This window comes from Lissotriton vulgaris, chromosome 9 (genome assembly GCF_964263255.1).
Source record: "Lissotriton vulgaris chromosome 9, aLisVul1.2, whole genome shotgun sequence".
Lineage (NCBI taxonomy): Eukaryota > Metazoa > Chordata > Amphibia > Caudata > Salamandridae > Lissotriton > Lissotriton vulgaris.
In genome coordinates this window covers 238,361,806-238,373,901 of record NC_141697.1, presented here as the reverse complement: position 1 = coordinate 238,373,901, position 12,096 = coordinate 238,361,806, and positions in this window count along the sequence as shown.

Here is a 12,096-nt window from a genome sequence, read left to right as displayed (position 1 = left end):
GGTGGCACAGCACATCAAGATGAGCCAGATATAAACAGTTAGATTAGTGCAATGGAGAATAATTGTGATTACTTTTAATTAAAATAATTATGTTAATTTTTCCGGATCTGGGGGTTGGACCATGCACAGAGAGCAGATCCTAGTGCAGGAGCTCCCTGCCACCCATGCAATAAACCAGAGGAAGGCATCACCAGCTGCAGACTTTCTAGGTCGTGACCTTCCCTCATCTGCGTCAATGCTCTTTTCATGAAAAATGCTGTGTTAATCGTCAGTGCTCTCCACAGTATTATTAAGGCAGAAAATTAATGCCACTCCCTCAGGGTAAACATCCACCCACTGGTATTTTTAAAAAGATCTGAGCAATTGTTCAAAGAGGAGAATGCACCATCTAATCGCTGCCTCATTCCAACTTTCTGTATTTAGTCATCTACACATTCCTGCTCATTGACTCAAAATGTTGATTGTTTATTAACCCAACACCCATTATAAACAATAGCACATATATAGAATTATATAGAAGGGTAGTAGTGAATTACAGTAATCTTTTTCATTGAGGGATTTTTTCAGTGACATGAAATAGACAAGATCAGAGGTCAAATTGTCTATGATGTCACTCAGAACCCCAAAGTGAAATATATCCCCTTAATTTACTATTTACCCGTCTATAATTCTAGGTTATGTGTGGCCTCCAAAATCATCAGCCTCTGATTTCAACAGCTACGTAGGAAGCAGAGGATTAGTAGGGCAGCTGTACATAACATGCCCGCTCCTCCCTGTCCGATAATAAATAAAAAATATACGATATCCAGGCGCACATCCACCTCCACCGCTCTCTGCCCCTTTCTTTCCCTCTTCTCCAGAAGGGGTGCTCCCTGCTTTCTACCACTGCTCTGACAGGTTCTTAAAGAGCCCAGCCAGAGCAGCCTGTACCTCCTTTATGACGCAGCAACAGTGGTTAACATGAGGTGGTACCCCAGGCTAGACAATGAACCGCTGTTAGGCTTTCACACAATAACAAAGCACCTATACATCTTTGTCAGTTTATTTAGATTGTAATCCAACTTGATAAGACTTCTCCTGACAACAAATTGGTTTCGCAAATGTGTCACATTCAATAGCATCTACCAGGTTTAGAAAATCAATCTGCTGTTTCTTTTCCTCAGATCCTTTCTTTTTTCCACCATATTGGAGAAAGTTCCCTATTTCTTTTTGTATATCTTACAACTGCCTTGGTTGTGATACCCAGATAAATGCATGCTACATATGCAGTATCTTTTTACAGACCATGTTATTCATCTTTCTTAGATTGTATATACTCATTGGTCTCGGTAAACAAATCTCATTAAAAAGTCTATATTTATATTTTAACAATTTCTTCCATGTACTGTGACAGACATGTTTCTCAGAACAAAGAAAATAATGTACAATTTTACATAAAATCAGAATAACCCCCATATAACACTCCGCTTTATCATACGAACATCCAAAGTCCCTCCATATCATATACTACATTCATACACTACATTCATACTATGACCTTGCATTCTACACATACACTGGACAAACAACAACCGAAAAGCATTTTTGATTTTTATCCATCGCAGCGCTGTGGACTGGGGTCACTTTTCCAAAAACGGTCAACGCACTTTTCGGTGTGGGCATTGATTACGTCCAATCACCTTCTTCAGGAACACACAGCAATACAGATACTTCAAGAGGTAGTCAAAGGGGGAATTTATCTTTACGCTAGAAGCGGTAGCTGGTCACACCTATGTCTGGTAGTATGACACCTCCACACTGCTCCTTAGTAGATGATCTGATCATTACCAGCTCCTGACAATTGTCTCCAGCAGCAACAAAGGAGTTCACATGTGACGTGAGCGCATCTAGAAAAATAATTTTAAGGATGTCTCGTATTAAAATAAGGAGTCCTGAGAGGTGAACCTTGTCACTGTGATTGGCAGAGTCCTACTTTGTGTTTCAGTCCAGATGTACAATACTCAAGGATCTTGGTCAGAGGAATTCTGTCAGGAGTTGGCAATGATAAGATCATCTCCTAAGGAGTAGTGTGGCTGTGTCATACTTCATGGATGTATCAGCAAGTGGCTCTGCCGGTAGGAAATGGAAGCTGGATACAGCTGTATCCTATCACAAGTACCCCTATTTAGTGCACTTGCGGCATCAGTATGCAAAACAGACAAAATGTGCTTGTGGTCAGTGATTCAAAAAAGGAGCAACCGGGGCGGAGTAAGTCAGTGTGTCTGTAGTCAGTGCATATAGATTAAAGGGCAAAAGTCCTTACCCACCCTGAGGCGGCATGCTTCATTATAGGTATACATAATGAAGTGACATCAAAGGAAAGAGATTTGTAAAAAATTGTTCCTGGAGGACCTATACAATTTTATTTTTGTCCCAAACGGTAGTGGTTAAAAATTGGGGTGTAATTCATTCCAATATAAGCCCTCAAGATGTTTTTGCTTGTAGAAAACTCCTAGCACACATCTGAAGAGATTCATTAGGACCAGATATTCCTTTCTGTAAGATTGCAAATATAGTGAAAGAGAATAATATGGATACATACAACCAATGGTGCCTCATTTACTGGCAGCTGGACCTGTAACAATCAGGAAGTAATAGGCAGACATTAAATTACATAAAATAAAATGTGCACACACACAAGTAGTGACTCTGAAGAGGGTAGTTGAATATACACAGTGCCATGTAGTGAAAGTAAACAGTGGACCTGCATTCAAACATGACACCATCCTTGTAACTGGTAGCCAAAAGAGGAAATGGGGGATGCTTATCTACTTCACCTTGGGTCTGGGCCTCAACTCAGCTCTTAATAGACAGGGCATAAACACAACTGATATCCAAAAAGAATTTAAAGTGAAACAATCTTTACAGTTTAGTGGAATAAAACTGTTGCACATCCTTGGAATAGGGCCCAGGTCTGCAAGGCTTGGATTTTCAACCCCGGGTGAAGGAATTTAGTTTAATGAACCATCTCTGAGTGAGGAATAACAGGTTACTGTAGCTCCAAACAATTGTTTTTGGTTTACTACAGTCCCTGAAGTAGTTCAGGGTTACAGTCGTAATTCAGGCCAAATTTCAGTCTCAGAAAAGCACATTCAAGCATTGCACTAAGAAAAAAGTTATTTATATACAATTGTTTATTTCAACAGTTTCTTCCTGTTTCTTCCTGTTCCTTAGTAAGTAAATACCAACCACACAGAGTATAATTAAAACAGCACTCATGCATGTTGCTACCAGCATGAATGAAACAAACAGCTCTAACATGCTTAGAATGCACATACCAGCATACCACCCTCAAGTTTTGTTAATGAACTACATTACAGGAGTATGAAATAGCTAGGTTGCCTCTAGTGTTTCTTAGGGCCCAGTGAACTGCATTCCTATTTACAATGGATCCGCTGTGGCTATCAGACTTGAGCCGGGAGACAGTGTTCTCTCAGAAGAGAAAAACATGATCGGTCAACTCCTGGCATAAATTGATTCTCTAACAGTCTGGCAGGATTTCTTATGACAACCTGGTGTGAAGGTCTCTCAATTTTAGTGGTTCATTTAATGAGTCTATATATGATTGACCACTGACTTTTGGTCTATATTGCAATGTCTAGTGGGGCTTTCCAAAGTCGCGATGCAACAGGCTTAAACCAGCAAGATGAAAATACTTCAACCCGGACTTCATGTTTACCTTACATGTCTACTGACAAACCTAGAAACGCAGATATTGGGTAGTTGTTCGCAGATTTGCGTCACCTGATATTATGACTAATTATTGTTTAGCTATAATGACACTTTCACAAATTCTGCGAAAGAAAATAACATGCTCAATGTGGACCAAAGCAGAAGGGCTAACTTACTGTTTGAAAAAGTCTGACTTTGAGAGCTCACGACAAAACCAAGTAAAAAGGTGTGAGGAAGATTCCGCACTCACCCCGAAAATGCAGGTACGCTGGGGACTACAACGACACCCATGTTCTTCCGTGTTTTTCCCATACTATCAATAAACCCATTTCTAAACCCTTATTGCAGCCTCCACGCCTGTTTATCAAGCCCGCACTCCCACAAAAGGCAAACAGGTGATCAGTGTAATCCTGCTCCCTAGACCCCAAACATTGACTATGTTTTATATAGATTAACTGGACATACATGTGAAAGGTCCCCATCGATGGGTGTGTAATGATGTACCCAGGAGATATAAGGATTATGGCTCATTTTACGCAATAGCCAATCAAACAGTCCAAAGGTTTAAGGAAGGGAAGGTGATTCCTCCACCCCAGTTAAACAAGTCATGCCTTATTTGTGAGGCAGCAGGCTAGCAGGTTTGTGGTGGCTGTAAACAAAAAGGAGTGCTTTGAAAGGGGGATAGCATGCCCCCTAAGTGTAAGAGTTCTACCTCTGTTTGGGTTGTCGTTTGTTTCAAATGCTGCACCAAGCTGAGGAGATGCTTTGTGTCTGGCAAATGCTAACTCAACAGTTGATGGACAGGATGTGGAACAATGTCATACATTCACCCCAGTACAGAGATCTGGGCCTAAATCCATAGTTTTTTTGCACTCCACACCACCCCAATTCAGACATGGCCATATGCAAATCAGCCTTGACCCTGTGCCTCATGGGAACAGTCCAGCCTGAACTGCCAAGTCATGTCTTCCCTGGACCGGAATCAAGCATCCTAGGACCGGTTTCTGGCTATCAGCCGTCTTCAGCCAGGATAGCTTGACTCCAGTGGTGTGGAGAGCACGGGACTCTGTGTGTCTGGCGAGACTCAAAACAATATGGCAAGTGCAGTCCAGGTGGCATCAGTGCAGTATCGGAAAACAAAGAGTCTGGCTCAATATTGTGTAGGGGTGGAAGACAGCAAGTGTTGTTGCCTCTTAGAAGTACATATGACCATGTGAAACGTAGATCCTTAGCACAGTGAACACTTCTATAGGTAGTAAGTGAGTGAAAATTAGAATTTAGAGTGTAAGAGTGTATTTTGCCTGGCAATGCATCTAGGGTACTGAATTATCAATATTGTAACTGGGACAAGAGGTCAAAGAGTATATTATCTGAGTCTAGAATAGGCGGTGCTAATCCTTAGAAATACAGCTAAAGAGGTGTGAATGCACAGAAGTCGTTGATCATTATGATACCTTTTGAGCGATATGGGAGCATGATCTCATATATTTGACAGAGACACCCACAGAATGTTATTGTTGGAGCCAGTATTGTGGGTCACTAATCTGAAGACCCGTTGTTGTTTTTTTCCAGTGAAAGTGACTGAGTACATGAGATTGCGGTTCGATGATTTTTTGGCTTTCCACGTTATGTCATGCTCTTGATAGTCTGACTGTAAAAAATGTGTTGTCATCCTTGTCGTGGAGCGTTAACACCTTACATAACACCTATGTTCCATGATACAGGTTTACATTTTTTGTGTGATCATCCCAATTTACCATTGTATGCAAAGGCATGTGATAAGATAGATCACCCCTTTCTATTGCAATTTGTGTGTTTGTGTAGTTCTCGTTGTGTGGTCAGACCTAGGTTAAGATGAGTGTCATGTTCTTTGAATCCACAGATTACATAAGGACCGCATTCTGCATGTCCAGTGACTCAGGGGAGGGAGCAGAGAATTGATTGTGAGTGAGTAGTGGTCAATGTTTGTGCAGTGTGGATACATACATTCCAGAGGATGAGCCATGATGCATTGGAAATAGTGGGAGTAACATACGTAACATAGCATCCCTACTATTTTATTTTTTTTAAAAATCTTTTTATTAGCAGATTAAGCAAGAACAAATACAGTAGTTCCGTTGTAAGTATAAATTTCGTATTTTGCAGTTCCCACTCGTCAGTAATAGTGAGTCATTTGTCAGACATTTTCATTTTTACGTAGTCCCAACTATTCCCTTGTAAACACCCCCCACCCATTCATTCCCACCCCCGGCACTAACATTTAGACATTTTAATCATTCACGGTACAGGATTCAACTTATCATATCTAGTTCGCAATCATTTATCTGCCACAGCCCTATAGAGGACTATATACAATATGATACATAAATGTTGTACGTACTCTGCACCTGGGACTACTCTCACCCACCGGAGCATGGGGTGTCACCGAATATAGGGGAAGCTCCACATATTCCAAGCATACCATCCCTCATCTCAACCATCAGTAGTTGATAAATAAGATGCATTGTCACAACCCGCATCAAAGGCCCCCACCATTGCATTCCAATCTAAGGATGTTAGGGTCTTCCTGAGGCCCCTACGCTCTTCGCACTGTAGTGTCATACCCTCTGCTTTCCCCCAGTGCACTACTTCTGCCCTCCACACCTCTGGCTCTGGCGGTCTAGCCGACTTCCATCTCATTGTTACAGTACGCTTAGCAAGTAGTGGGGCCAGATCAGTAAAACGTGTGGCTACGCTTTTTTCCATTCAGTAGGTCCCAGCCCCAGTAAGTTATACTCCAAAGAAGCGTACCGTTTGGAAGGAGCCAGTCTAAGCAAAGCATCATGGACCGTCTTCCAATAGTACCCCAGCTTTGGGCAATTCCATAACATATGTAGTAGTCGCGCGTCATCAGCGCCGCATCGGGGGCAGGTGTCAGCCGTGTTAGGGAACATTGCGTGTAATCGATGGGGTGTTAGGTACGCCCTGTGTAGGACCATAAGTTGAATGAATTTAAATTTCGGGTTCCTCAACACTTTCTTTGGGAATTTGAGGATTTGTTCCCACTCCTTGTCTCTGACTGTTCTCCCTATATCACCTTCCACTTGTCACACAAAGGTTGTAACAAGGCTGACCTCCCCGTTCTTATACCACTCGTTATCCATTTCGTCAGGTGACTGCCCGATCCCATGAGGTACTGCATTGTGAGCAGCGGGTTCGTGGGTGGTTCGTCTCCGTTCGGCGCCCATGTCATCGCAATATAACGTCGCATCCCGGCGTGCAAGAGGAACAGTACTACCGGGGTATGCTGCATGCCGCGAAAGTCCTCAAAAGACATAACGTGGCCATCCGCGAACAGGTCTCCCACCTGCAGCACTCCAGCGTCGTGCCACGCAGTGAGTATCTGATTCGACAGCGGGCCCGTCCCTATCGGAAGTCCCAAGAGTGGTATCGTGGGAGCATAAGAGGACGTAGGGGTCGTGTATCTCACCGCCCTCCTCCAGCAGGTAATTGCGAGCTTAAGCAGGGGAGGCGTCAACCTAGGGATCTCCGCCTTTGGCAGTAACAGGGTGTGGATGACCCCCCTCCCCCAGTCCGCCTCTGTCATGCCAATTTCATGCAAGTTGCGTTCCGCCAGCCAGTAGGCCAGCCACTGCAGTTGACAGGCATAGCTATATGCCTGCAAATCTGGGACCCCCATACCGCCCCCCGCAGTGGGAAGCTGCAGTTTAGTCAGACCAATGCGATGCCTTCCCGACCCCCACACCAGTTCTGTGATCATAGTATTCAACATCCTAAACATAGACGCAGGGGCCATGAAAGGCAGGCTCGTGAGCTAATAAATAAGACGGGGTACTACCATCTTAAAGATGGCCACCCGACCCACCACCGATAATGGCAACGCGGTCCAGAAGTGCACCTGTGATTTCAGCGTTGTGATCGCCCTTCCCAGGTTGCCATCGATCATATCCTTCGCCCCTCTGTGTACTTGTATCCCCAGGTACCGGAAGGTCATCTCCGCCACCTGAAAAGTGTGTGGTGGGAAGGGCAACCGGGTAGTCGCTCCGGAAGCGTTGAAGCAGAACCCGTAGGACTTAGACTCACTAATTGTGAGGCCAGACAATGTCCGGAAGTCCTCAAAGATTCCGGGGATAGGGTCAAGCCCACCCCTCAGGTCTCATAGATATAGGATAATATCGCCCGCGTATGCCGACACCACGTGAACTGTCTCGGCTCTCCTTATGCCCCTGTGGTATGCCGAAACTGGAAGCTTACTTAGCAATGGCTCTAGTGCTTATATAAACAAAAGCGGGGATAGCGGGCATCCCTGTTTGGTTCCCTTCGCTATGTTTAGTTGTGTCGAGATGCATCTATTCGTGCGAACCTGGGCTGTTGGGCGGGTGTATAACAGCCGGACCCAGGCGGCGTACTCGGGCGGTATCCCAAACTTCGCGAACGTTGCAAACATAAAATCCCACCTGAGGGAATCAAATGCCTGCTTCAGGTCCAGAGAATCACAGCCCTCCGTCCCTTCAGGTGCTTGCTCGTGTAGCATGAGTTGGCTGAGCCTCCGCAGGTTCATGGCCGTACTCCTGCCAGGTACAAAATCGCATTGGTCGGGGTGTATTAGTTGCGGGATGTACTGGGCCAGCCTCGTCGCAAGGACCTTACTCAGTATTTTATAGTCTGTGTTTAGTAAGGACAGAGGCCTGTAGTTAGCCAGTTGTAAGCCGTCCCTGCCCGGCTTCGGAAGTGATACTATCAACGCCTGTACGGACGACTGCGGCAGTCCCTGTGATTTCAGCGCTTCCTGGTACACTACATGTAAGCATGGGGCAAGTAGGTTGATGTAGGCCCCATAGAACTCGGCCGGGAGGCCGTCCGTCCCAGGGGTTTTATTCCGCGGCAGTGCACGTATGGCTTGGCATATCTCCGCGACCGTGATAGGGCATGCCAGGGCCTCCCCCTGATGGTCCCCCAGCCGTGGCAAGTCGAGCTCCGCCATGAACTCCTCAAGCGCCGCTTCCGACAGCTGTCGGTGTGGGCCGTACAGCGTCCCATGTCGTGGCTGGCGTCCCTCCCTGGTCAATGACCTCTAGTATGGGCAAGTGTACTGGATCATCTCGTACTATACGGGCCAGCAAAGGCCCCGATCTCTCTGCTTGCACGTGCTGCCTGCATGTGTCCATCAATCAATCAATCAAGGCATTTATAGAGCGCACTACTTACCCAGAGGGTCTCAAGGCGCTAGGGGGGGGGGGTGGGGTGCCGCTACTGCTCGAACAGCCAGGTCTTGAGCTTCTTCCTGAAGGAGAGGTGGTCTTCTGTCAGGCGGAAGTCGGTAGGGAGGGTGTTCCAGGTCTTGGCGGCCAGGTAGGAGAAGGACCTTCCTCCTGTTGTCGCTCTTCAGATGCGGGGGACGGCGGCGAGAGCGTGGTTGGTCGATCGGAGGTGACGTTTGGGAGCGTAGAAGTTGAGGCGGTTGTTAAGGTAGCTCGGGCCTTGGTCGTGTAGGGCTTTGTGTGCGTGGGTGAGGAGACGGAAGGTGATTCTTTTGTTGACGGGGAGCCAGTGCAGGTCTCTCAGATGTCCGGAGATGTGGCTGCGTCGGGGGATGTCGAGGATGAGTCTGGCTGAGGCGTTCTGGATCCGTTGGAGTCTCTTCTGGAGATTGGCGGTGGTTCCGGCTTAGAGGGCGTTGCCGTAGTCTAGTCGGCTGGTGACGAGGGCCTGGGTGACCGTCTTCCTGGTCTCGGTGGGGATCCACCGGAAGATCTTCCATAGCATGCACAGGATGTTGAAGCAGGATGCAGAGACGGCGTTGACTTGTCTGGTCATGGAGAGGGAGGAGTCCAGGATGAAGCCCAGGTTGCGTGCGTGGTCTGTCGGTTTGGGTGCGGTGCCCAGGGCGGGGGGCCACCAGGAGTCATCCCAGGCGGAGGGCGAGGAGCCCAGGATGAGGACTTCCGTCTTGTCTGAGTTCAGTTTCAGGCAGCTGGTCGTCATCCACTCGGCTACGTCTTTCATCCCTTTGTGGAGGTTGGTTCTGGCGGCGGCGGGGTCGTTGGTCAGGGAGAGGATCAGCTGGGTGTCGTCGGCGTAGGAGATGATGTTGAGGTTGTGCTGGTATGCGATGGCCGCAAGGGGGCTCATGTAGATGTTGAAGAGGGTGGGGCTGAGCGAGGAGCCCTGAGGAACGCCGCAGATGACTTCCATGGCTGCTGATCTGAACGGTGGTAGGCGGACTCTCTGTGTCCTTCCCGCGATGTGTACTCCCTATAATCCAGCACACGCAGTTCCTCTAGCAGCTCTGCGTGTTGTATGTGCGCCTCCTGCAGTGGCGTGAAGGGTAAGTTCGTACCTGCAGCCTCACTTTCCAGCATAGCAAGGCGGCCCTCCACCTCCCGGAGTCTCTCCAGAACAGTATATCTCATGCCCACCCGTGTGCTCATCGCCTCCTCCTTATGGACACCTTAAAGGCGTCCCATTCCACCTGCCGGGAACTAGCCGTACCAGTGTTTATGTTAAAGTAACGTGTTATTGCGTCTGCAATCGACGCTCGAAAAACAGTGTCCTCCAGCAATTCCGGGGTGAGGCGCCACGTTGGTATAGGCGTTGGAACCCTACCCCACTGTAATGTGACTTCCACTGGGTTATGGTCAGAGAAAGTCTTACCCATATGCTCCTCTTTGGTCACCGTCCCCAATAATGATTTAGCACAGAAGACACGATCTATCCTGGTGTGCAGTCTATGGGGCCGGGAATAGAAGGTATATTCTCTGTTCAGCAAGTGAGTGCACCTCCATGCGTCAGCCAAATCCCATCCCTCCGTCTATTGGGCGAGCACGTCAGCCTGTCTCCTACTGTCAGTGGCCTGTAGGGGTGGGTGCGACCTGTCTAGTGATATATCCAAGACTGCATTGAAATCCCCTCCTATGAGCCAATGATGGTCTGCCCAGTCTGCGAACACTCTATTAAGGGTAGTTAAAAAGTCCGACTGGCCTGAGTTTGGTGCATAAACACTGCCAATCACAACAGGGGAGCCATCCAACATCCCACGGATGAACACGTATCTACCCTCTGTGTCCAGTCTCTTTTCCACCAGCTTTAAGGAAACAGAGTTTCTTAGCCATATAGCCGCCCCTCTCGAAAACACAGAATAAGTGGTAGCAAACAACTGTCCCTTCCACTTTTTAAGCAGCTTTACGCTCTCTGCATTGTTCAGATGAGTTTCCTGAAGGCATGCTACCATGACGTGCCTCCGATTAAGTTGTGCCAAAAGTCTATGTCTCTTATGGATGCACCCCATTCCTCGCACGTTCCAGGTGCATATTTTGTAGGTGTTAAGAGTCCCCATTGCGGTCCGTGTCAGGTGATGTCAACAGGCCCCGTACCAGGAAGGTTGCATACAGCCTATGTAGTGTCCCAAGTGCCATCAAAACGTGTAATCCCCAAACTTCGAGGTCCCCAAGTGAAAAAACCTGAGGTCCAAACATTATCGCCCAAAATGGGCAACAGTTAAACCAGAACATGTCTATGCTTTGGGGGGGTGGTACCCACGTACACTCGCTCAGGACCTGTTGGTGTTACTGCAGCCTGCCCTAAGCCAGTGTGTCCCCAGTCCCTGTCTGCCCACTCTCGTCCCTATGCAAATCTCATACATTACCAGCCGGTGTCTTCTATGGTTACAATTAGAAGTCATTCGCCACTTGTGCAGTAATTTTGGGAAAGAGCTGCCGGCTGTTAGCAGAGCCCGACACCTCTGTGTGTGATTCCAAGTTGCTGTCCATGTTCGAATTGTTCCTCGCGTCATGATCAGCCAGCGCAGCCTCGGTCAGCCGGGCTATCTCCGGCGTCTTCCGAGCTCGATCCGACGTTGTTCCTCCGCTTGCCGCAAACCTCTCCGCGTGGTCTTCACTCGTGTCAGTCCGCTGCTCCTCCTGGCGCGAAGGTCCTCCACCCTGGTCCTCCTCAAACGGGTCCTGCATATTCAACAGTGTCAGAGCCACCTCCATCCACTCCACCGCCTCCTCAGGTGTGTCAAAGAAATATGATTTGTTTCCATGTATTATTTTGAGGCGGGCCGGGAATAGCAGTGCATATTTCAGGTTTCTATCCCGCAGTTTGCGCTTCACCCCCAGAAATGTCGACCTGGCCTTCTGTACCGCCGGGGTGAAATCTGGGTGTACTGAGATGGTCTTATCGTCGTATCTCAATGGTGCCTTTTCTCTCGCCACTCTCAGTATTGAGTCTCTGTCTTTGTAGTGCAGAAGGCGCGCTATCAATGGTCGCAGCGGTGCACCCGGCCTAGGTGGCTTCGCTGGCATTCTGTGCGCCCTCTCCACGCTGTACAACGGGGTAAGATCTTGCGGTCCAACGACCTTTTTCAGCCAATCCTCGACAAAC